The 24720-nt window shown below is 46.6% G+C and overlaps 1 protein-coding gene across 23 annotated transcripts in view; it reads left to right on the top strand.

The window, feature by feature from the left end:
* The window catches only part of LOC144170129 (pregnancy zone protein-like), a 129154-nt gene that overhangs the window by 48846 nt on the left and 55588 nt on the right, over positions 1–24720 (top strand). For all 23 annotated transcript variants that reach the window (XM_077699732.1, XM_077699723.1, XM_077699727.1 and 20 more), the window contains exon 2: positions 5115–5178. The gene's annotated coding sequence lies outside the window, so the exon portion shown is untranslated. The remainder of the gene's footprint in view (positions 1–5114; positions 5179–24720) is intronic.

Raw genomic sequence — 24720 nt, 5'->3', positions numbered from 1 at the left:
TGTTGAATATATCTATGTCCCGTTAGTCAGCTTCGTTGCTTTACTTGTTACTTCATTTTCATTTGTCTTCCCCCGTGGTATGCATCTTTCACCACAAAAAAGGGGTAAATGAAGTTTTAAATACATACATTTTCTATCGCTTGAGCTGTTTTAGCAAAAGCGCGTATCGCAATTGGTGGTGGAATGCGGAACGTGCCTAAGTACGCGTATTTAGCCATCTACGGCTCTCAGGATCTCAGACTAGGAGAGCTCAACCACGAGTGAACGGTCTACTTTTTTTCTATCATGGAAAGAGCCTAAGCAGGGCAGCGTAGATCAGTGACCAATACAGGGCGCCCTTCATTGCGTCCGACCACTGTCGCTGTCATCGCCGTACTATGTCTTCACCTACAAACATAAACCAACTCACCAAACAGAGCGATTTTCTATCAACCCTACTACCGCTATCCCAACGCCCGGTTCGAGCTGCTCGCTAAGCGCCCATCTCTGCACAAATTACGATGTGGGGGTGTTAATGAAAAGTCATTTAAGAAAAAAAAAGACGGTGCCCCAACTTCGACATAACACGCAACTTCATGCGTCGCTCGAGGGCATTCCGACTGCGTGCAAAACGGCCGTAATTATGCGCCTCCGAAATCATCGTGCACCAGGCATCCGTACCTTAAAAGCAAATTTGAATGGACAACGATCATTGCTTGCAGACCCGATCGTTTCTTTCCTAACGGACACATCAGACGTGAAACGATAACACGCTCCCTCTTTTGTTTCTGCGTTGCAGGAATGCTAAGCGAGAGTAGGAAGCGAGTTGCAGTCCGAGCACGCTGCTCGCAATGTCGTTGTGACCTGTACAGGTTTTATATATTTTGTGCGAACTGACTCGTTTGTGGAACCATTTTTCTGTTTCGCCGTATCTCCGAAGCGCGATTTGCGCTACGCGTTCTGCATAATGCAGACGATGATGCCGATGGGGGTGAATCACCTGCTGCATATGTAGTGTATGAACTGAGCACCAGAAAAGAGCTGAATATGGAGCGATGACATTTGTTCGCGATCAGTAACAACGTTTCTGTGGACGGGTTCTCCGATTGGAAAGCACGCACGCACGCGCACACGCACGCGAACACAGACACACGCACACGCACACGCACACAAAAAGCCTCATGTGAAGATTATTCTTTTTATATACGTAAATGTTCCCCATCGACGAGTTTACAAGAGAGAAGTTTTGATAATGAACCGCACTCAAGGTTGAGCTGTTGCAACTAATAATATGATTTGTTAAATTTGAAGGAACACTCTAAACATGTTCCTCTCTTAACAGGCCCGGATTACACAGTGAACAAAACGCTCTTAGTGGAACACAAAACATTCAGTTCAGCCTTATAAGTAAGCCACCTTGACTTCGGTACGAAACATTGTGCCGCGCTCCCTGCTAAGGCAATGACTCCATGGTTATATTTTATTTATTTATTTATTTATTTATTTATTTATTTATTTATTTATTTATTTATTTATTTATTTATTTATTTATTTTTGTATTTATTTTACCCCCTCCTTTTCCGCCCTACCATTCTTTTACGCCTCTGAGCCAGCCCTTTCCCTAATAAATTTACATCTATTTATTTATTTATTTATTTATTTCCACAATCCGTCCAGCGGCTTGTGGAATGGACAACCCCGCTGCAACCCGACACTGCAAGGCAGACGCTGCTTTCTCTGTGGGAGTTCGCGCGCTCCTCAGGCGTCGACCGCCGAATGTAACATTTAAACTGGGTTTTTTGTTTACGACACGAAATTTCCCTACCAACGAGAGGCTTCGCTGTAATGCAAGTCGAGAAAAAATCCGCCTTCTTTTCCGGAACTGGGAGTCGAACCCACAAAAATAACACGTGCGGTGCCCTACCATTTGTGCTATTCCGTGACGGCTCCCCTCCCTACTTTAGAGGGGGGTTTATATTTGGGACTGCTCAGAGGCCGGTCAATAGCGCTGCCCCTCGATTCGATTCGATTTTCGCTTCCGGAAAAACAGTGGATTTTTTCCCGACTTGTAATTTCACTTATTTATCCCTGCATAAAAAAAGCAATTATACCTCATTCGGCACTATAAGGAATCGCTGTCAAAACTCCGAATAGCACGGATAATAAGGACTGGAACATGAATATATATATATATATATATATATATATATATATATATATATATATATATATATATATATATATATATAAATGTGCAAACCCATCCACAACTTTCATCGGCGAATTCTCGATCGGCTGGCAACACTATTCAAAAAATACGAGACACCTGATTTTAGCAGCCGAGAAAACATCTCCAGAGATGCTCAGCTTGGAACAGCTTGCACTAGCAGCAGCATTTTATTGCGATATCGTGTTTTGTACACAGTGCGTGATAGAAGGAACTAAATAAATACAGGAAATTTGAGATATGATCGGAGCATTCGGCAGCATTGAGAGGTAATTTCGCCTTGCAATAAAAAAAAACGCTGTCTCGTTTGTTTAACCCGTACTTATTCGTGTCGTGCATTTGCCGCGCGCAGGCGTGGGGGCAAATGCAGGGAAATATAATCTGAGATGATGTAAATCGCATTCGAAGCTTCGGCAGGAAATCCGGTTGCCGCAAGTGTAGAAAAAACAAGGCGTAAAGAAAAGAAGAAGGTGAGTTCCGCACTCAGACGAACATGCGCCCATGCCCTGCGGGGAAATTTGTTCGCAAATACGTTCCTCACTACGAGTATTCTTGCTTCTTCTCCTCGCCGGCTGGTAAACACTGTTTCCGTTGGAGGGCGCCAGTTCTGTTTTCTGTCTGGCCTGTTCAGAGTACGGGTACGCAAACATTTTCGTGTTTGCACATACGGTTGGGTTCCACACTGTACACCTATGGGCTCTGCCCGTGTGTCCTCACTTGGGAATCAATTTTGCCGCCTGCGCGTCTCGGCCTCCTCGCTTTGTTAGTTTTACTGCTCCCTGCCCTACTTCCTCGCTCTCTGAGCGCTTCTTCGCAGATCAGAGTGCTTGAGGAAGGCAAGGGTACGAGGCGCACATCTCCCCGGGCCTCTATTCTGAGACACAGCCCTGCCCCGCAAGGCGAAATTTCTGCCTAGTCACACGAAAGCCTGTTTCACCCTAGCAGACAAGTATCGACTAAGTGAATCCTTCTATCACCTGTCAGTATTTCTCTCTTGCGTGTTCCTCTCTTCTTTGCTCTTTTAATTGCGTCATTCGTCACCAAACGCCTGCGGCGTATCTGAAAGGAGTTATAGGCTGGCTGTTAAAATGAACCCGAATTTTACTCATGCGAATTATTTCCAATATGCTCTGGCAGTCTATTCTCTGCTCCGCGTTGCTCCTCGAGCGCAGCGAAACCACCCGAAGTGTAGCCGATGTGTTAGAGGCGAAGCACCTTAGGACCTCGCTTTTTCGGGAGCTTGGCGTCCGTGTACACAGTGTTGCGCATGCGCGAGGAGCATTGGATTAGATTTGGAGTGGATTGAATTGAATATAAATGGATTGGATTGAACTGAATTGAAATGGATTGGATTGGATTGAACTGAATTTGATTGAATTGGATTAAATAAAATTATATCGGATTGGATTGGATTGAAATTGTATATACTGTACACACTCGTTGTCACTCATTCACATGCGCGAGTTGGCAATGCCACGGGTGATTTACGGTAAGAACGATCCCCAGTGCTTCGCCCACTCATGATTCACCGTCGTGGAGATGCGTGAATTTTTTAACCTGTTAGATGCTCATACAGCTGATTACGTTTACGAACGCGTTTGCGATAAAAGCAGCACGTGTTGGTTATGAAGCAAGTAACAAGTATTTTGAAAAATACCATTTATAACATCCCTAACATCGACATCGCGTGTAATACAAGAGCTCTTATTCAGGCTTTTGGTCGGAGCTGTCGGATGAAAGCCTGAATCAGATTCATTCAATACGTCAATGCAAAACAAAAAAAACTGGTTGATTCCTCTGTCATAGGAATCGGTAAAACACGAAAGTGAAATGTGCAGTAAAATCTGCGGCTAAGCATGATTTGTGGGTAGGCGGCTGTCTTGTGGGTGTGTTTGGTGAGCGACGTCCTGCTGGCGGGTCGCTTCGGCAAAGTGTACTGGCGTCATTGCCGTGACGGATATGACGTCAGTGAAATCTTGGTGTATCCCGGCATAATACATGTTCGTGTTAAAATATAAAATCCTAAAACAAATAACATTAAGTATAACGTACAGAGGGCAACACGCTTGTCTATAACACAGGTTTCGTACTTATAGCCTTATCTTGGGTCGACCGAAAAGTATTTGAAGAAAACTGTTGTGTCATTCTGAAGTCTTAACCATATATTTTGACTCCAACGTTTTTTGTGACAAGTTTGAGTCCGCAGTTTTGAGAGGTGACTAGTTGAAGTTGAACTCAGTGTTATAGACAAGGGTGTTGCGCACTGTACTCTTTAGTACCAAAGGTAGCTTCCCCGCAAGAAGAGCCTGTGTGCAGGGGTGCACCTTACAGACCGCTTGCTTTGTTGAACTGGCGTCATTTCCGTGACGGATATGACGTCAGCGAAATCGTTGTGTATCCGGGAATTAAACACTGCCGTGTTAAAATTCGCGAAGCGTAAGGAAATCAAGTTGATTCCATTAACACCCAACAATCTAAAGACAAGCACACGTGTAACGTGCGCTGGCGCACAAGCATGCATGTACGCACACGCACTTTTTCTTTTTGTCTATCTTAGTAAAGCATCATGCTTAATCTAGTCCGGTACACTACAGCGAAAACAGCTGGCAGAACGCCCCGTGGGTAGCTTGGCTGAACTTGCGAAACAACACAGGTCTCGTTTGGGGTGAAAATACAGTGTATTTGTTTTCGACTTGGAGGGTTTTGCGGCCGTCACAGTTCTGGGAAAACGAAATTAGTTATTTTGTTTCGTGCATAAATGTCTTGAGTTATTTGGATTATGCTTTGCGTCGTTGTTTCATTACTGAAGCTCTTCTAGCTTCGAAGCAAACTGTGTCTTTCGATATTGCTGCCGTAGTTGCCTGTAGGCATGTGCAAGTAACCAGTAGATTTTTCTTGGTTCGTGCAGGTGCTGATATTCATTTTCGACGTTGACAAGGACTGGCTTTAACACAAGAAGAGTAGTGGAACAGGTAAGCGACACTTATTTTTACGTATGTCGGAGCTATCTTAAAGGGACCCTGCAACACTTGCCATGGACTACTAGTACTGTATTTTGGGATAAAGTCTATTTTCCCAGAAATCTCCTCCCGCAAGAATTATGAAAATCCGTTCACAATTAACGAAACTACGCGCGATGAGAAATCGCGCATAATCGTTCCCTCTCAACTCGAGCGCGGACAAGGAGACGAAAGCTGCGCGCTCTCTCCCGGAGAGGGGGGCGGCTCGCGGCGTTCTCTTCGGCGGCCTACGATATATCACATGCCGGGTAGTTTTCTCCTTTTCTCCGCAACGCGGAGGGGCCTATTTCCGGTCTGGTGCCACAAAAAAGCAGGCATGGGTGCCTGTTCGCAAGTGCGCGCTCGGGCTGGTAGGGCGTTTTTGAAGCAATAAACGTTTGTAGTCGAGTGGTCCCGTTGAAAGGGAAGTATTGAGCTCATCACTCAAACTCCGGGCGCACTCAAAACACAAAATAAACGGCAAAACTGTGCCTACAGGTTCAGGCATAGAAGAGGTTCGTACACAGCGATGACGACGACGGAAATGGGAGAATCTAGCCGCGAATTTGACCAGTGACAGCCGATCGGGCAGCCATGGCCTATGTGACGTCCCTTAGGCCATGCATAATGAGGACAACTGAAGAGAGAGCGGTTTGTTTTTCCGCGTCTTTCACATCGATTTGCGCACTCACCGCTTCACGTGCACGTGTAATATTTGGCTCAGGTATTCCTGGCAGTGTAATCTAAACGTCGCGCAGGTTTACTAGTACTGCTCAAAGAGTGTTGCAGGGTCCCTTTAACAGACTAACCAGAAGCCGTTGTCTACTACACATAAGACCAAATAAAAAATTATGTACACCGTTACTCGTAAGGCGTAACGGTAACAATGGCAAAACACGGTATACTTATGCGGTGTTTTATCTACCTTACTTTACGCTGTAATTTAGCATGCTAGCTTATTTTAGCAGCAGTCACAGCGTGCACTGTCAACGAAGACTGCCGATGGACACGGAAGAGGTATGCGAAATCGAAATGTCGATTAACCTACGACATGCATGCTATACAGCTGCAAGGAACATGTCATCTAAGCTGCAGAGAAATGTGGGGTGAGAAGAAAAAGCATGCCCGGAAGCGGTCGCCCTTTTAAAGTGACCCGAAAACATCTTGAGAAACCTCGGCGGGCGGTACGAGTTTAATATCATTTGACCATCCTGTCACTGTCAACGACGGCATACATAAGGACGTGCGATTCCATGCAGCCAATTTCAAAACATTTATGGCTATAACACTGGCAGCTTGTTGTGGGCGCAGAAGGAGGACTGTTCGGCTAGTCGTCCGTGCTTGAAGCCGCTCATACCCGCTGTGGTGACGCGCAACAACGACACGGGTCCGATCTCTGCCGCGGCAGCCGTTTTTCTGACGGAGACGAGAAACGGAAACGCCCGTTCTTTACGCGAATGACAGCTGGATGTGCTGGCACATAACCCAGCACTACGAGGCATGGACGAGCTCTCAATAACAATGAGAGCGTCGAAGGGACACGTGAAGATGAAGGCCATGTAAAAAGTTACCAACTCAGAAATTTCCCCGACAAGAAAGCAAAAAATTACGCCCACCTCCCCTCGCGAGAACTCTGGTGTGATGCGACGCTGAGGGGGGTTCAAGCGCAAGCGGAGAGCAACCGTCGATCGAAAGGCCGCCGGAGAGCGGCACACCGGTTATATGCGCAGCGCGCCCGAAGGAGAGGAGACCGCGGAGAGAGAAAGTACTGCACATGCGCAGCACCGCGCGCAGCGCCGCCCACCGGCGGAGTGAGAGCGCGCTGGGCCGCACACGCTCTCACCTGGGCACGCGCCGCAGTGCGTCTGCCACGGCTATGACGCAACACAATCCAACACAATCCACTTTAATCCAATCCAATCCAAGTCAAGTCAAGCCAAGCCAAGCCAAGCAATGCCCCTCGCGAGAGAGTGTTCGCTATCGGCGAGGAGAGCGGGAGAGTGGCTGCGGACAACAACGGACGCACGCGGACAACAACGGACGCACGCGGACAACAACGGACGCACGCGGACAACAACGGACGCACGCGGACAACAACGCACGCACGCAGGAAGGACAGGGCCGCTGACAAAAGATGCTCTGAGCGTCGCATCTAAAGAAGGAAGGCATTATAAAGGGGGCGGATAAAAAGCAGCTAATTGACAGGGCACTCTAAGCCGACACGGGAATGAAATTTGTCTAGGCTGTTGGAATGATGATTGTGTGATCTGCAATCTTCTAACCGAATGAATATTGACGGTGGTACGAACACCAGCCGGCTCGGGGCAGTAGCGTAGTTCTCACGCAGGTCGATATTGTTTGGGGGTTCTTTGAGCGATATGATTCCGCATGCGAGTTGGTGGAGAAGGAGTGTCTTCCCGACTTCGCCGACTAACTGAAGAAAAAGAAGAGCAAAGCGTCCACGCTCCGGTGATAAAAAACGTTGTTCAAAAATATGTACAAACGTTCATTTTCGCGGTTTCATTATGTCGTCCGTTGTATTAATGCGTTCCCATCCGAACAAGGGGCCCATGTTGAGGTATGCTGACAGGAGACATCAGCAAATCTGACAAAGGGAGTGAAAATATCGGGCAGTCAACGCGAATAGCTGTAGTGGGGAACTTTGCAAACTCTTGCTGCTGTCGTCACCGTGCTAGTACTGAACAACGAAAAGATTATAGCTTGATCACAACAGGCAATATTGGGGGCGAAACACCTTAGGCGCTCGGGCTGTCAGAGTCATGGTACTAAAACGCCGGGACACTCCAACGCCTCGCGCAAGAACGTAACGCGTGCTAAAAGAACACACCGGGACACTCGTTTTTCAACGCCTCGCGCTAGAATGTTTCATCTCCATGGGCAAAGGCGCGTACCAAAAGAACACACCGGTACACTCGTTTTCCAATGCCTCACGCTACTTCTTAGCACACTTCTTAGCTTTTTGGGGTGCGTGACACGCAGACAACTTACAGCCAGTCTGTGTCGAATTTAATTGCTTAAATACGGTTCAACGCAAGAGAGGGCACCACCGCCTCAGCAAGCGCGTGATGCTCCTCCCACCGGCGCTCCTCCGACGCCCAATAGGCGCTCGCCGTGTTGCAAGGGAGAGACTTACAATCTTTGAATACATTTATACACTACATGCTTCGCTGTACCGCAGGTTTCACGTTAGTGGAGATGGCCTGGGATTTTTTCCATGGGTTGCCCAATACAACCGCTTCACGGAGAAGAGATGTGGGTATTGACAACTGCAGCGGTGGGTGATGGCCACGGTGTTCAGTGGACCCTCAACATAAATTTAAGACGAATGGTTTTGGGGAAAATAAAAGAAAGTAAGTTAAATCAGCAAGAGGAGTAACAGAAAAAAAAATCATTGCCGTTGAAGCACGGAAGCTCCACGCACCAGAAAATACGCACTACGCTATATATTCAAGCGCTGCAAATGGACGGCATAGAAACCGCAAAAGTTGGAAGAAGTACACGTTACAAAAATGCGTATGAATTATCCAGAATCCGTTCAGTCCCGATGTCACCCCGTGGCTCCTCCTACCCAACTTTGGCAGAAACTGTGACACCTGTCGTCTTTTCAAGCCAGCGGAACTATGTTAACTTTAATTAACCAGCGTGCACATGGATTTGGCTTCGTATCAAGGCCGACCCCATGGGAAGTTGCTGCTATAACTGATCTGGGTACCACACGCAAGTCATTTGCAACACTCTGAATAAACGGTAAAAATACCGAAAAGCGGGGGGAAAACATTCCGCTCTCAAGTCGGGGAGGATTACTCGATCCGTTCGTTCTTCGGTTCCATAGACAAAAGAAACCCGACCGGGGAGCTGCCCCTAAATTCGGCGATAAATCAGTGACAATGTGCAGCTGCTCTTTCTCCCCCGGACAATTAGCTCTTTCTTCCCCTACTTCGATCCCGTTTTCTTGTTGCGAGGATTTCTTTTCTCCCTCTGTTGCTGTTTATTTTACCGCCATTCTTTCGTCTTCCGCCGGGTTCTATTAAAACTTCAATTTTGGCGCAGCGGCTCCCGGGAGCCGAGGTTGTTCGTTATTTTCCAAAGATTAACGTCCACAGCCGGAAGAGAAAGCGGATTACCGCGGATTCGTTCCTCTGACATTGCGAATCGAATTTCTTTCTTCTCCCCGCAGCGCCTCAGCTTCTCCCGATTGGCTCGCTTCCCCTCCTTGCACGCGCTTTTTTACGCGCTTTTCTCCTGCCATATTCCCGAACCGGAATCGAAATGCACTGTAAACGCTCGCCCGGTATCTGAGCGCTATTGTTCTATACCCTTGCGCGTGATGCACGCCCGATGTGGAGCTGGAGTAACAACTCTTCCCCTTTTTAGTTCCACTTGGGCATCGCAAGAAGAGTTGCAGTTTGCATTTGTTGTTGTTGTTGTTGTTGTTCAGCCGTGTTGTTGTTGTAATTGTTGTTTTCATTGTCGTCACTAATTAGGTACGCGCGGTGATGCAGGCGGTGTTGCGGGTAAATAAAACAGTGTCCAGGGAGATACGCGCGAGCCGCGCCTTTGTTGTCGTTAATCGCAGTCGTGCGTGGGTGTTACCGAATTTCCGCGTGTGGCACTAAATTATGGCGCTCGTGACTGTGTCTTAACGAATTATATACCGGATTAAATGTCCGAGTTTTAGCGTCGAGTCGTATGTGGGGCGGTGTCACGGCTGTGGTTGGTGCCGCCTCGAGCGGAATTAGTAAGTTTGCTTCTTATTTTAAAAAAAATCTCCACTGTGGTATTCCTTGCGAACGGGAGTCTGAGTATTTGCGGCGTCGGTGCGAAATCGCGCCGAGAGCCGTTTTACCGGGCAGTATCTCCGGCTTAGGGTGTGCTCGTGTGGGCGCAAGCTCTGACTTTAATTTGTTTTACGCGTTGGCAGGACACTAAAAGTAAACACATTTGCATGAGCCGAATCTGTTGTTGAAGCTTGCTGTCATATTTTACGATTTAGTACGCCAGTCATCCGAAACTTCTTTTTTCTTCTTTTTAAATGCCGGATACGCTAGCTTGGTGGTTTTCAACAATTTGTGTTTTTAGTTTTGTACTTTTAGTTTTGATTTGTACTTTTAGTGTTATTTGTGCTTTTAATTTTAACTCGACCTACTTTCCCACGATTTTTTTCTATTTACGTCTTGGCGTATAAACTATCCGCCAATGTCCATTAACCCATCTCAGCATTACCCCCCCCCCCCTCTTGCATAATTCCTGCGCCGCATTAATTATTCTCCATAACTGTCTCCTTTCACAAAGTTAGAAGCATACAAGTGAGGAGCGGACAATGTTGAGCATAACGCGTTTCCTGAACAATTGATGCCTAAATCCGGAGAGCTACTGAAGCTGAATTTTTTTCCAATATTAGCGCCAAAAACGATTCCAGTAATCAGAGTCTCAATGGTTCCGGGTAACGCGCTGTGTAACCCTTTTTCTCGCACTCATCAGCAAGTAGGTGGAATTTTCGGCGTTGTTGATTGACAGGTTAAATATTTTTCGAATGTAAATTTACGCTGTATAAATTGGCGCTCAGCGCAACACGAGGGGTCAAGGCCCCAAATTAGAGCACAATTTAATCGTGCGCGCGATATTCATATATGAAAATGGAGCCAATTTTTTTGCGAGCAAATTAAAACAGGTATCTTGGCCTAACCATAACCAGCGATCTTAAGGTGGTATGCCCACAGAACTCATGTTACGTCAACCATTATAAAACATTTTTTCTTCCTTTGAAGCACCAGCGACAAACATTTTCTTAAAATTAAATGTGCTTACAATGTTTTGTTCCAGCCACTAAAAAAGAAACTACAAAGAAACTAGGAGGCATTCAGACAAAAGCCGTCCTATTCATTTTAAATATATATAAATTGACAGTTTGGCCAGAAGGAATGCTTGATTAAAAGTAGAGGGGCTAACACTGTTTTGCCACCTTCAATACGTGTATCAGTTAAGCCACAATCAAACCATAATAGGCGCTCCCCAATACGTTACAATCAATCAATATGCGCACGCAAGCAGTACGCTGAAGCATTGCAATAATACTCACTCCGAACAGACTGTTTCAGACACTTTTTTTCTTACCAACAAAAGGGAGTGAAACAGGCTACAAGCTTGATTACCCAGAGCTATTGCTTGAAAAAGTTTACAGCCCTTGTTAAAGTACACTTACGGACAATACTCAGTGTGCGGTTAGTAGTGTCATTTCTCCACAAATAAAATGGGCTGTATATTATTACGTTTATGAATTTCATTTTATTTTGCTTGTACTGCAATAATATTGCTTTTCATGTTTATGTTAATCAAACAAATATTTCAATTACTCGAAAATTAGTCATGAATGCAATTGAAAATCAATCATGATACGTGAAGGCACAGCAATGGCTATTTTACAAGGGATTTCAGTTACAGACCGTTTTCTTCATCCCTTCCTGAGAAAATCCCGAAAAATAATTGGCAGCATTTTGAAATAATAATATATACATCAGAAAGCTGCTGCTGGCTGTAAGCGAGGGGCTTTCTCGTTAAGGACTAGCTTCAAGGAGCTTAAAAGAAACAAGAAGAAGAAGAACAAAAACGAAGACGAAGGAAATCCTCGAGGGTAAAATTAACTACAGAAAAAACGAAAGGTTGGGGCAAGAGTAGGAGCACAATTAAATCGCTTTGCAGCTGCGAGTGCGACGTAAATTATGGGAGCAATTAGTCAGATAGTTATGCAAATTTATGCACGAGACTATTGGAGTTCGTTTCATTGTTTGACGTCCTCATCAGTGCGAGCTCGAAGTTTCCGGTACGGGCCTTCGGCGAAAAAGTATAACAAATGAGACTAGCAGAGCAAGAATGAAATAATAAATTATCGTAAAATATTGCAGGTACTCAGGATTAAGGGATAAAGCGTGTCCTTTCAAGCCTGCGCGCAGTTGTAACCACGCAGGCGTGCACCTTTATAAGCTTAAATATATTTTAACACAGGGGAGATTATCACTTGAATTGACCCGAAAAACAGCGATATAAAAAAGAAAACGGACTACGTAGATTGGTTCGCCCTGGCCTATTCGAGTCAAAATTATGTTCTGAATACATCCTACTGTTTCTGTAACGGTGATTTTTCAACACTAAGTACATTCTGCTGAGTTCTCTATTTTAACTCGCATGAACGCGAAACCAATTGATTGTGGGGTTCAACGCTCCGAAGCTACACATGGGCTGTGCGGCCAACCGTAGGGGGAGGGGGGGATCTCTGTATTGATTTCAACCGCCTGAGAATCTTTAACGTGGGCCGAAATCTCGAAACACCGGCGGTTTTGCTTGTCGCCTCCACCAGAAAAGCGGCCGCCGCGGTCTGGAATCGAAACCGCGTCCTTGGTCTCAGCAGCACGAGAACGTAGCCACTAAGACACCGCGGCAGGGTGAAGGTGGAACCACACGTGTGGAATTGGTCGCACCACCAATGGAACACGCATATCGTAAGCACAAAGGTTTCAGAGTGGCGCATGCAACGAGTCGTCTTGTGATAGTGTTTTGAAGTGTCGCGACAGTTGCGACAGTAGCCTAAACCTGGCGCGATTTGGCTTGCGCCAGCTGTAGTTAGCCGCATTCTGCAGCATCGTAAATCTTTTTGGCAGGTGTTCGATTCCGAACACGCACGCACGCACGCACGCACGCACGCGCACACGAAAAGAAATCGCAGCTTACTCTCTGACTTCGGTGAGATGTGATGAGCTCAATTCGATACATAGTTTCTAATGCGGAGGCGTTGCACTGCGTATATAACAGCTGGTTCGTACAATTTCGTGTCGTAAACAAGAAACCTAGGCAGGACTCAGCAGTTCCCGCCCAAGAAGCCGAGCACATGCGTCAGGCTAATCAGGCGTTCAGGATATTCGTGTAAAGAAACAACCACAAAACAAGCATCGAAACTTCCTGATGGAGGATGAGGCGCCGGTGAACAATGGGAACCCCCCGCATACGTTCTGGTAAAGAATAGGTTTGCAGCTGCTCTCGAAAGGGGAGGGCGGTTGACATCATTCGAGGGCTAGCGCATACTTCAGGCTAGGGAAGACCCAGCAGTGCTCGCCCAAGACGCCGAACGCACGCGCCAGGACCCAGAATTTGCCTCCAGAGAAGCCAAGTGCAAGCGACCAGACCGCCTTGACAACGAGGAGCATTTCATACCCTCCCCCATCAACGTGTGTAGGGCTTTACAAACAGCTGTGTGGGAATCTACTTTCGCAGGGCGGGATGGCGGCCAATTTATTATTAGTCGCATTCACCTGCAGTAATTATGAAAATGAGAAGTGTTGTTAAAGAAGTCTGTTGGGCCATACCTAAATGGAAGCGAATTCCCCCATCCCTCAAAGTAAATAAGAACGCGAAGAGGATCGTCTTCAGTGACAAAAACAGAGCTGTAAAGCACTGTACTTTCAATAGATCCAGATGTATCAGAAACGAAAGTGAAAGCATTTGTACGTACATTTTTTTGAATGATTCGCCAGCAGCGAACACGACGAAACAAGTGCGGCGCGTTTTCGTTTATTTTGCAGCTCCTGGCCTCTATATACTCTGTATTTATAACCCCCGTTAGTTCGCTTCCCTCCGCCATTTCGTATTCTCGCAGAACGCCCGAGGCAACGTTCGCTTTTTTTTCCCTGCATTTACATATTCCCGCCACGTAACGGCGCGTGTTGCATACAAATACGCCGTTTTGCATATTTCCACGAAGCGGGGTGGGCAGCGGGCGTGTATACGGAAAACGGAAATGAGCTACGCGCATAACCATTCATGGCTGACATTCGCTTTCAATGGAGAATGTCTGCGGCGCCAACTTTGTATTCGCAATGTTGACCACAACGTAATTGCTTTTCAGGAAGGATTGGGTTGCAGCCGGTGCCTCAGTATGTGCGTTTGTTGGATCACAACGTGTAGAATTAATCTGCACGCTTGTTGTTTAATTTTTGGTCAATCTGGTTCACTAAAAAGTACAGCTAATAGCAACAAAACCATTTCTTTTACTTATTTCTTTTTGTGCGACTAGACCGTTGTTACCTGAAGGGACCTTGTACATTATGGTAGAAGGATCCGGTTTCATGAATTTGGCCCATACTTTGTCTTTTTAAGTCACAGTTACAAGTAGTGCTTATACGAGCAGTGTAATGACTAAATTCGTACGAAAGAAAAAGTCCCCGTACACCGTTACCCAGATGTTGCGACCGCCAAAGCGTTCACGTATGATGCAGCCTCAAGTGATTTATGGTTTGAATCGTCAGTGTTATTTGTCACGGAGCAAAAAAATGCCAGAATCAGCCATGTGCACGGAATTCTAGAAAGTGGCAATTCGGACTGCCGGTGATGGCAGCTGACACGGAGTGACCTTCCATTGCGACGTGATTTATTCTCCCATGACGCTGCCTATGAAATAGCCGACAAATTTGTATCGCTTTAACTTGAATCTGTTATTGTGGTTTCAAAATGTAGTACTTACGGCCAAAAACAATTTTAAAAATTTACGGGATGCTTTCTTGATGGGAAATAGCCGGGATCATTTCGTTTCAGTTTTCATCCGCTATACTCAGTAGTATTGTTGTTAACAAAAGAACAAACATTCCTAAAATGTCTAGTGTTTTTGTTTGTTTGTTTGTTCGTTTCGCTGATGGTACATCGCCAGCATCAGCCAAGCTACGCGTGTCAGACCGTGGGCGAACATGAGCAGTTTACCCGTTTTTTGCGCGGCCGTTTTGATTTTCAAATGATAGGAGAGCTTGGCGCATCACTAGCTTACAATACCATAACGCTCAGGAGCGCAGTGCAAACATTGCCAACAACTTGCCATCTGCCGGCACCGAAAAACAAAGACCTGCATGTGTCGTAGTCGTGCTTAGCAGCGCTTGAAATTGAGTTGGGACATGTATTGCCCGTAATCTCCACCCCTTCTGCTAACTTAACACGCGCCCCATCGTGTGAGCGAAGCATCAAAAAGATGAACAAGTTTCGTTCTTCTACGAGATTCGCACTTCTGAAAGTAGTGTATCCATTGCCGCACTTTACAGCTAATTAGGCGCTCAAGGCCACGATTCGCTCCGGATGATGGCTAACATCTCTGGAATGTTTAAACGATTATCTCCCATATAGTTCAGTGCTTTCGCCAGTGCCTTCGCTGCATTTGCTCGGTGATAACTTTTATATACTGCTCAGCGCGAATTCACGAGTGCAATGGAAAGCCTAACTGGTCATGTTTCTCATGGAAACTAAATACTGGAACGAGATATGGAATGAAGGAAAGTATGGGTATCACATTGATACAAAAAAGCCCAGCGTATTGTGCTTAAATAAAACGCGGGTAGAAGCCACCCTGGCTCAAATCAAGAGTAAGATGTAGCGTTTGGCTGAATGTGTATTACGAAGGGGTGGCTACAGGTGGACAATCACAGTAGCAGAATGGCAACTGAAAAGCGGGATTCCAGTAATGAAAGAGCGATTATTGTTAGATGGAAGGGTGATATCAGTAAATTCGGCGGCAACGAAGCAACTCGAAAATCGCGGGATAGGAACTGTTAGAACTCCGCGGTACAGGCTTTCATCCTGTGTCATAGACTGACGACGACGATGATGATGACGATTGATGGTGGTATAAGGATGATGGTAGTGGCGGTGGTGGCGACGACGACGACGACGACGACGACGACGACGATGATGATGATTTATTCGAAACAGGCAGCATGCACTCCAAATTTGGATGAAAGGCAGCGTTATAAGGCACAATCTTGTCACGGTGAAACGAAACTGGAGCGGAGCGGAACGCTGCGCATCTTTGCAAAACGACTACACCTGAAATATGGACGCATGAAGCGTCGCTTGTGTAATGCTGCTGGCATGAAAATTTTGCGCGGAATAACAGGGAAGCTCAGAGCAACAAGATATAAAAGGCGCCCTAGGGTGCAGGCTTCGTTTCGAAGCCTACGGCATCAGAAGTGGTTGCAGTGGAAAATACAGCGTTGGAGACCACCGACCCCTCGAATGAAATATTCATGCTGAGAGGCACGACAACGTGGTCCTGGTTTCCAACTCGAAATTTGGCACGCCGTACCGCCAGCCGCAAATTGTTATACGGGCGGGCGGCCGCTTGAGCACTGCACGCTCTCGCGGCGGAGCTCGCGCCCATCCTTTCTGCTCGATACACGGAGTGTAGCTGTTGGCGACGTCCTCAGATTCTCAATGTGTAGTTTATAGTCTTCGCTTGCACGCGCCCGCACATAAGTAAAGCTCTCCTTCCGGGGTTAGAGTTGGAAGTATCAAGTATGCATGAAGCAGGCTACACAGAAGAACTTAGGGGAGACAAACTGAAAAACACAGATCCGACGGTACTCAAACTTGTCGAAGAAGAGACCAAAGAGGGTCGTAAGAAGAGACGCAAGGAAGAGGAGCGCAGTAAGAAGAAAAGTAAGGAACACGAGCGCGTTCGTGTTTACTCAGAGACGCGTCGCTGATGGAAATGAGTGCTTGTTTTCAGAGCTGCGTCGGTTCATTTCGATAACACTTCACTGCATCTTTCTCGATGTTCCGCACGCATTTCTGATCTCCTTTTTTTTTTTTTTGCTTGCGCCAAGTAGGAAATCATCAACATGAAGACGCGATATGCCCTCGCTCACACGCGAAGCCCACAGTAATGTGTAACCGCTGCGTACCAGTAGCGGCGTTTCCTTGAGCCGAGCGAACCATTATGTTTTACAAGGCCACCAACAGCTGCGCTGCGTGCGGAAGCGATTCGGGACATATGCCACTCTGAAACTTTTGTGGTTTCTTTTTTCGCTCCCTTCATTCTCTGTGTTCCGCATTTTAATGTTCCACAAAAATTGGGACTCTCGGCCGAATGTGTGCATTACGACCCAGCTTACGAGTTCTATCGCGATTCGTCCGTGAAGGGAGCGTATATAAGCGCACGAAGAGGGACCCCTCTCGCGAGGTCAGCGAGAAGTTACTTAAATACATTCCTTAAAGCGGGATGCTACAGGGGCGTAAATAGAAGAAACGGGAGGTATAAAAATGTCCCTCACGCCACTAGCCCGTTCTTTATTCGAGTGTCGTTCAACGGATGGGCACAGAGCGGGACAGCGGAGGAGACACTTTGGGAGCGAGAAAAGGGGACATTAGTGCCCTGGGGGACTTGGCTAGCACTTGCCCCGGTTTTTTCTGTTTATTTGTATTTCTGTACGCGTATTTTCGTTCTTTCCAGTTTTCCCAGGCCATTTGAGTGGCTTTGAAAAGGCGGTTTCGCACACAGCTTGCCAGTCATCAGAGGCAGAGCACTGAACAGAAAGAGAGGGGTGAGGGGAGAAACAAACAAAGCTGGTTTAACATAGAAACGAAAAAAAAGAAGGCGTCGAAGGAGGGTAGCTTCTGCAGCCTAGTTCCTTTCATTTGTTTTCGGCTTGAGCGGGAGCCGCCACTCCCAAGCTGTCTTGGCTTGGCCGGTTAATTTTTGTTTTCTTCCTTGCGGGGGTGCCCGACAGATGTCGCCAATCAATTCGGTGGCCACAAAAGCGTTTCTCGCTGCGTTTGCTAGGAGGAGATAAGTCGAGGCTGGTTACTATTGCACGGAGGCCGTTCTTTCCGGCCGTCCGTGAGACGGCGAAGCCCCAACTTGTCGCTCTGCGCGCTTTGGAACTTTCAACAAAGCTTATAAGGTCCGGCAATAAAGCTTCGTGGCAGCCGCGCGCGAGAAGCCCCATTCCGCACGCCTGCTTGTGCTCTGAGAAAGCGCCGAGTATAGAGTTTCTGGAAAGGAGCGCGGATGCCGCCGCACGCACGGAGCGGTGATATTTTCCATTTTATTTGATAACCGGCCACTCAGTCTTAAGTTTCTTTGCGACGCACCTACAAACTCTATCGTTTACCGTCGGGCTGCTGATGACTGAAGCGTTGTGCTACTCGATGTTAGATGCCTTTTTTTCTTTTATGAGGGTGTTTTTTCGGGCCCACATATTATAGGTAACTTAGTCGCAGGTTTAATGGCGAAAGCACTGAAGTAAACTGGATTTAGCCTCAGTGTGTTTGAAGTCTCTTCTGAGCGGAGGTTCACGTGCTATGGTACACGCAGCATTTTTTGAGAGCTGAGCATGCACAGAGATGATGAACCAAATAAGACGGGCTTCGGCACCTAGAAAGAATCTTTATCATATTTTCTCGAATTTTTTTTTGTTTATGTGTTCAGTATTAACAGAGTTGTCGCATATCAATATAGCGCTTGTTCTTTTTTGTCCTGCGTTGTTCGTAACCCTTTGGACGTTATTTCGCGCTGAATGGGGACACAGTGATCTTACACGCGTCTTCGTATAACTACAGTATTTCGCATGCGTTTCGCCTAGATGTTTCAGTAAAGTTCCTTAGTATGAGGGCGCCATCTATTTCGCATGATAGGTGTTACAAATCACGGAAAGCGGTGCCCACAAGTTGGAATCACCTTAGAATCCTCTGAAGAGCTTAGGCTGGTATTTTAAAAAATAATAATTTAATTAACTCATGCAATTTAGAGCTTCCCCGCATATCACTAGTATTCTGGTCCACGCTATCTTCAAGCCTGAGCCTTCTGGCGCATTTATTTCGTTAAAGACAGGGGAAAAACATTCCGCCCGCTTGAAATAATGCCCCTAAACAAAGCGAACATGTGCGTTTAGAAATTTGCATGACAGTTAATTAAGCTACAGCTTTGAAGCTTCCACCGAACATAACAACGACATGCCTCCTACTGGGTCCAAGCTAAAACTCGGTTCACCATTTTGTCCTCCCTCGACACACACACACACAAAAAAACATTTTTAACTTTTTCAAACGCTTCTAGCCGGACTAACAGCTTCGCTGTTGATGGCTGCTTACTCTTGAACGGGGAGTTGTCTCTAACTCCCAACTGTTGCACATTTTACCACAACAAAAGTATGGACATAATTTATCTCGGATTATTGGTTTAAATGCGACATAGTCTCTGTTTTCACGAGGTTAATCTCATTACCTCACAGTCATCCACAGCTAAAGATACATACTTTCAGGAGAGAACTATTGCAGAGAGTGCAATGCGAGTATTTTTCGCAACAGCACTAAAGTCTGCTTCCCCGTTGTTATACCGCGTATGCTGTGGTGCACCCTTTACAGGCATGGTTAGAGTCCCTTCGGAGGCTTTAAAGGACCACGATTTTTATAGCATTTATTAAAATGAAATAAAGACCCCAGAGCTCTTTTGTTAATGCATTAGCCCCCCTCCCTTCCTAGTGGTATCACGAATCTAAGACGCACCCTGGGGTTGGGTGGGAAAAAGCGGTGGGAACATAGTGGGTTGCTAATTGCTAATTGCTACTTTTGCTAATTGGGTTGGTCACTCAGGGAGACCACTCAAGAAATTGTCTTAAGTTAGCGGGAAGGGTATCAAAAACAGAACATTCCCGGTTTTGAAACAGTGGGCAGGTTCAAAGAATATGTTCAGTAGTGTACGGAATATCACATGTGAAGCATATGCCTCGATTAGGAGAAGAATAAAGATTTGTTGTTTAGCAGGGGGAATGTTTGTGCCAGTCCTAGACTTGCTGGGAGCGAGAGGAGGATGAAGAAACAGGCGTGCCATTGACTAGGCAGGCAGGAGAGTCTTTCGGTTCTGTGCATCATCTTCATTCCTGTGAATACACATCATCGCGGTACGTTTGCCATTTTAGCTAGTGGAGCTCATCAACAAACGTCGCTCCGGACCTCCGTCTTTCAATATTGAAAATAAAAGGCGAGGAGAAACTAAATAAAAATTTTGAAGAGAAAACTATAAATACAGAAGCTGAAACAAAATATAAAGAAACAAATAATGTCAAACCAATAAAGAAAAATGGAAGCACGGCAACGAGAACGAATGTAGATCGAACAGAACGTCACTCACTCTTCAGAACTAATGACGTTTTTCAAGTCCAGAGGCCCCAGAAAACTCGGCAAATGTTCACTCCCTAAACAAAAATAGTCACTGTTGGCCCAGGGTTTCAGGACGGGGCGCAGTTCAGGCCGGCCTCGCCGTTGTACACGAGGCATGGGGCTAGCGGCTGCTAGGCCTCAAGTAGAGTTGCTCTTTATCGAGACAGCAGCAATCTAGTTGTGCAATGGCCGAAACAATTGCATTTCAACAGTCCGATCAAGGTCCTATCCGGCGGGTGCAATCATTGTGACGCATCCTTCGAAAAACGTCTGCTGGGCAAAGGAAGAAGAATAAGAAAAAAAAGCGGAGGAAAGGAAGCGCAAGCGGTCTGTCGCAGTTTCGTAACAACCGACTGAAAACGACATCGATTCCGCGGACTTTGATTCGACCACTGTGTCCGTATGGCGGGGTGCACGACAAACACATGCTTATTGGTGTGGAGACTGGTTCTGCGATATCCGATAGCCCCCTGGTGTCGTCTTCCATTGACCCGGAAGAATAGAAATGTCAGCGGACGTATCCAGTCACTCGACATCCCATCTTGTCCAGTGATTTCGTTGTGTCGTGGTCACTGAGCTCGATGCGCAAAAAGAGGGCACATAATTGACGTAGATGTTATAGCATGACGGGCGTTGCTTTTCATAAGGGATTGGTCTGACATTCCAAGATTTGATCTTGCTGTAGTTCCTGTTTTTTCGTATTATACCCCGCACGGGTGGCAGTTCTTTGTTTCCGACATTCTCTGGTACTGAGAGCGGTTTGAAACAGGAAATTGGTTGGACGTTTGGTTTGCTAGTATATTTTAACGTGGAGATTTCAGTTTCTTTGTAACAGACCGCCATCATCGTTGCGTCCAGTGGGCAAGGCAGATACGAATTTTTCTTCCGTACTTAGGTGTTTATTTTATGAGCTCCCAATTATTCATGTCAAGAATTGGCAGCTCCAATAACCAAATGCTGAACACTTTTTACAATATTTCATAACTCACTGTAACATTTAACCTATATGAACACCATCAAAGGGCTGAGCGGGAACATGCATTGGTGAAAGGTTTTTCGAACATCAATGACTTTCTCGCAAACCTGTATAAACAATGCCTTCAACGCCTGAAATGCCAACAATGCCACATAGAAGCTGCCCTAAACGCCACCTTTAATGGTGCAATATCGAAGTATACAAAATTGCAACATCAAAAAATTATGTTGGATAATACACACTGATTTGAAGCGACATACTGATTTGAAGCGACGAAATGTTTGAAGCGACAAAATGTTTATTAACCTTGTCCCACGCGCTCGCTTATATTATATCTTCGTTGCAAATTCACATGGCAGTCGAACTGATGTTGCAAAGAGTTGCGGCATTCGAATTCCGGCGGTTTACCCATTCTCTAGCTGACATTTCTTTCTGTTTTATGTTGGGTTTGTTTCATCCGCCTTAGCGTTTTTTTAAGTAAGGCGGGCTTGGCTGGCGGGAAGATGGTATACACACGAGCCTTTGAACGAAGAACGCTCGCTTATACAGGAAGTCTGTCATACCCCCACGCAAGAAATATAAGCCGGCGTTGGTATACGGCCAGCTCGTGCTGGCTGCATGCCTCTGGTTCCGCATTTCTCCGGCGCGTTCTAGCCTAAGGCAGCTGCGCTCGTGTGCTCAGCTTGAAGCGGGCTTGCCTTCGCAAGCACCCCTTGTGCCCGCCAGGCTCAACAGGACGCCCACGTTCGCCCTCCTGGTTGCATATTTCAGGAGAAGAACGAATTTCGTTGCCCAAGTGCGCATTCTTCCTTCAGCCAGCCTTGACCCCAAAGAGTGGGAAAGGCGCGCCTGCAAACTTATTCAAAAGGAAAGTCTTAAGGCTTCCTGCCGGGATAAGAGCGGAGGAGGCGCTCTTGCCTTTTCCTTTTCTTTGGTTTCGTTCTTGTCGTTTGCTGTTTTTGGTTGCGAGGCTGCCTAAGGGCCCCCGGGGCGAAAAAAGTTGCTGAGGTGTCTGGTTGCCTCAAATTGGTCGCGCGGGAATGGCGTAGCGAAAAATACGATCGGCCAGAAATAAATCCCCGGAAAGCCCGCGGCAAAGAAACTAAACGCTTTTGCTCTGAGCTGTTCCCTGGTGTTTATTTTCTGTTTTCGCATAAAGGCATATTTTTTTTTGCGTTCGTGAAAAGCTTTTCTGTGAAGGTCTTGTCGTTGCTTTTCTGTACTCGCCGGATGTAAACACCAGAAAGCCATGTGTGCTGGACGGAGCTCGCTGTTCGTACTGACGTGGTAGGGCTTGTATTACAAGGAAGGATTATTTTCTTGTTGCTGTTTACATAGGAAGAGAGCTAAAGGCACTGACCCTCTCTGTGCTTATTGAACTACGGTTCGACTTAAGAGTTCACTGTTCCGTGTCTAACCGCTACCAGCAATGTTTGGTTCGCGCAGTCCTTGTTAACTAAACGACAATGGGCTCGTCTCATGCGCGAGCGTAATTAACATTTCTTTCCGCGCTCCCTAATTCTCCGCTCTTCCTGTGAAGTAGGCGCTTCTGATTAGGTTTTAAGCATCTAATTACCGCTGCCATCGCTTCATCTAGTGCTTGCTTTCTAATTAAAACCATCTTCAATCTTCGTCTAACGCACGCAAGGTGACACACGCAACGCACATATCTCGCTAACTAGCCCAAATTTTTCTAAAAATTCAAGTAAGAAAAGTATTCGCCGAATTCAAAGTGGCGAGGTGCAGCTATAGAAAAAAAAAGGGAGTATAGGGACAAAAAAATTAAAAGCTTTGGAATAGAGGCTTTTGTTCGTGCATTTGTGTGGTGCCGTGTATTTCGACCCACCGCGAACAAAGGAAGGCCTCTTCGGAATGAACAATAGCGAGCACAATGCCCACGAAATAGCGGTGAGAAGAAATGGTGCGAGAGATTGCCGAGTAGGCGCGGCAGAAAAGCGAGCCATAAAAGAAAGACGGGCAGGGATTTCGGTTGCGAGCCAGCGGTGTAAAGCGAACGATCGCTTCGGATTGCAGCGGACGCATTCGAAGTGGTTGTAAAGCCCTTACAGAATGAAACGACGTCTTCTCTGCGGGCTAATTTCGGTGAATCAGAGAGTCTCAGCTCGAAAATGCATTATCAAGTATTTAAATAAACCGCGGAAGGAAGCGTTCCGCGAGAGTTCCGCGCTGTTTTCTGCTTCCAAACTGTATAGAAAGTAAGAACACGCACCTAGTGGATGGAGAAATGTTTCATGTTGCTATGGCGATGAAAGAACCAAAAGTGTTGTAAAAATTAGGGGCTCGGAGTGAACCCCACCGCCAATATTTTGAGCAGCTGGATGCTTTATGTTCATGGTGGAAGGCGTACTACATAGCAATTAGAACGAAATAAGAGTGCGGTCCCAGCCGTTGTCTAAAAAACAAAGAACCAGTTGTTGCAGTTTCGTTACAGGTGATCAAGTTTTAGTTTTTGATGTTCTTTCGAGACACCTTCATTTCTTTAGGATGCTCCTTAATGTTCTGCTAACACACCTTCGCTTTAGTTGTTTGTTTTGAGACACCTTCATTTCCTTCTTCTGCCCCTTCTAGAACCCGCCGATACGAGGATTAACGCTCGCCACCACACTTATAATAACAGTGCCGGTAGAGAACATATCCGCCATGTGTTGTTAGATTTTTACCTATAGCCACTTGAGGTACTGGCCAAGAGTGAATAAAGGCTCCACCCACCGTTCTAAAAATGCCGGCTTCGCTGACTCCTTGCTCCGCACCTTATTTTCATGCTGGCCCGCTTACTGAGACGATTCACGCTCGCGTTTTATGCGCAAGACGCTTTCCCCGAGTAGTACGAACTGTGTGTCTACGCGAATGAAACGGGTGAGAGGGGGAGGGAGGTACTCTCAGGTGCATGTGGAGTAAACACTGCGCCTCCTTATATGCTCTGAAGCGCGTCTCTCTCAGGTGCGCACTTTAAATCTCGTTTCCACTCAAATCCCCGAGGCTTCGCTGACTAGCGGGAAGCCGCAGGTGCTGAGTTTTGTTTACCAGACCAGGGTAGCTTGTTTTTGAGTGTGAGGTAAACAAAAAGAGTACCAGAAGTTTGACAATTCGCGCGACGCAGATGTTGCACTTGAAGCAGCTCCACAATACCGCGGCGCCGCCGCCGCCACCACCGTGAAGGGGCGGCACGCATGCTTTGCATAACAAAGGCACGTTGAAGCAGTGTGGGGAGCCACTACAAAGGGGGGACTGTGGGGCGTCCGCGCTTTTCAGCCTTCAAGCACCTCGCCTCCAGCGTTTGTGCAATGCCTCCTTCTTCTCTCTCACCCGTGGGCGCACTTTTAATGCCGCGTTTCGTTAACCAGGCGACGCGCCAAAGAAGTGCCGCTCGGAAACATCAAAGGAATGTAGTCGGCGTTTCGAGGAGTGCGCGCGAGGGGCGGGCAGCTGAAGTTGGGCGAGTTGGAGTGTCGAAGCTGAGGGAATCCTGCGACACTTTGAAATAACTCCGAAGGAACAAGAATCAAAAAAGAAGACGAAGACATCAGGGC

The sequence above is a fragment of the Haemaphysalis longicornis genome, unplaced genomic scaffold, assembly GCF_048455015.1.
Source record: "Haemaphysalis longicornis isolate Haplotype H1 unplaced genomic scaffold, Haemaphysalis longicornis Haplotype H1 scaffold_2, whole genome shotgun sequence".
NCBI lineage: Eukaryota > Metazoa > Arthropoda > Arachnida > Ixodida > Ixodidae > Haemaphysalis > Haemaphysalis longicornis.
Note: the sequence above shows the minus strand (reverse complement) of the source record. Positions and strands in the feature narration are given on the sequence as shown.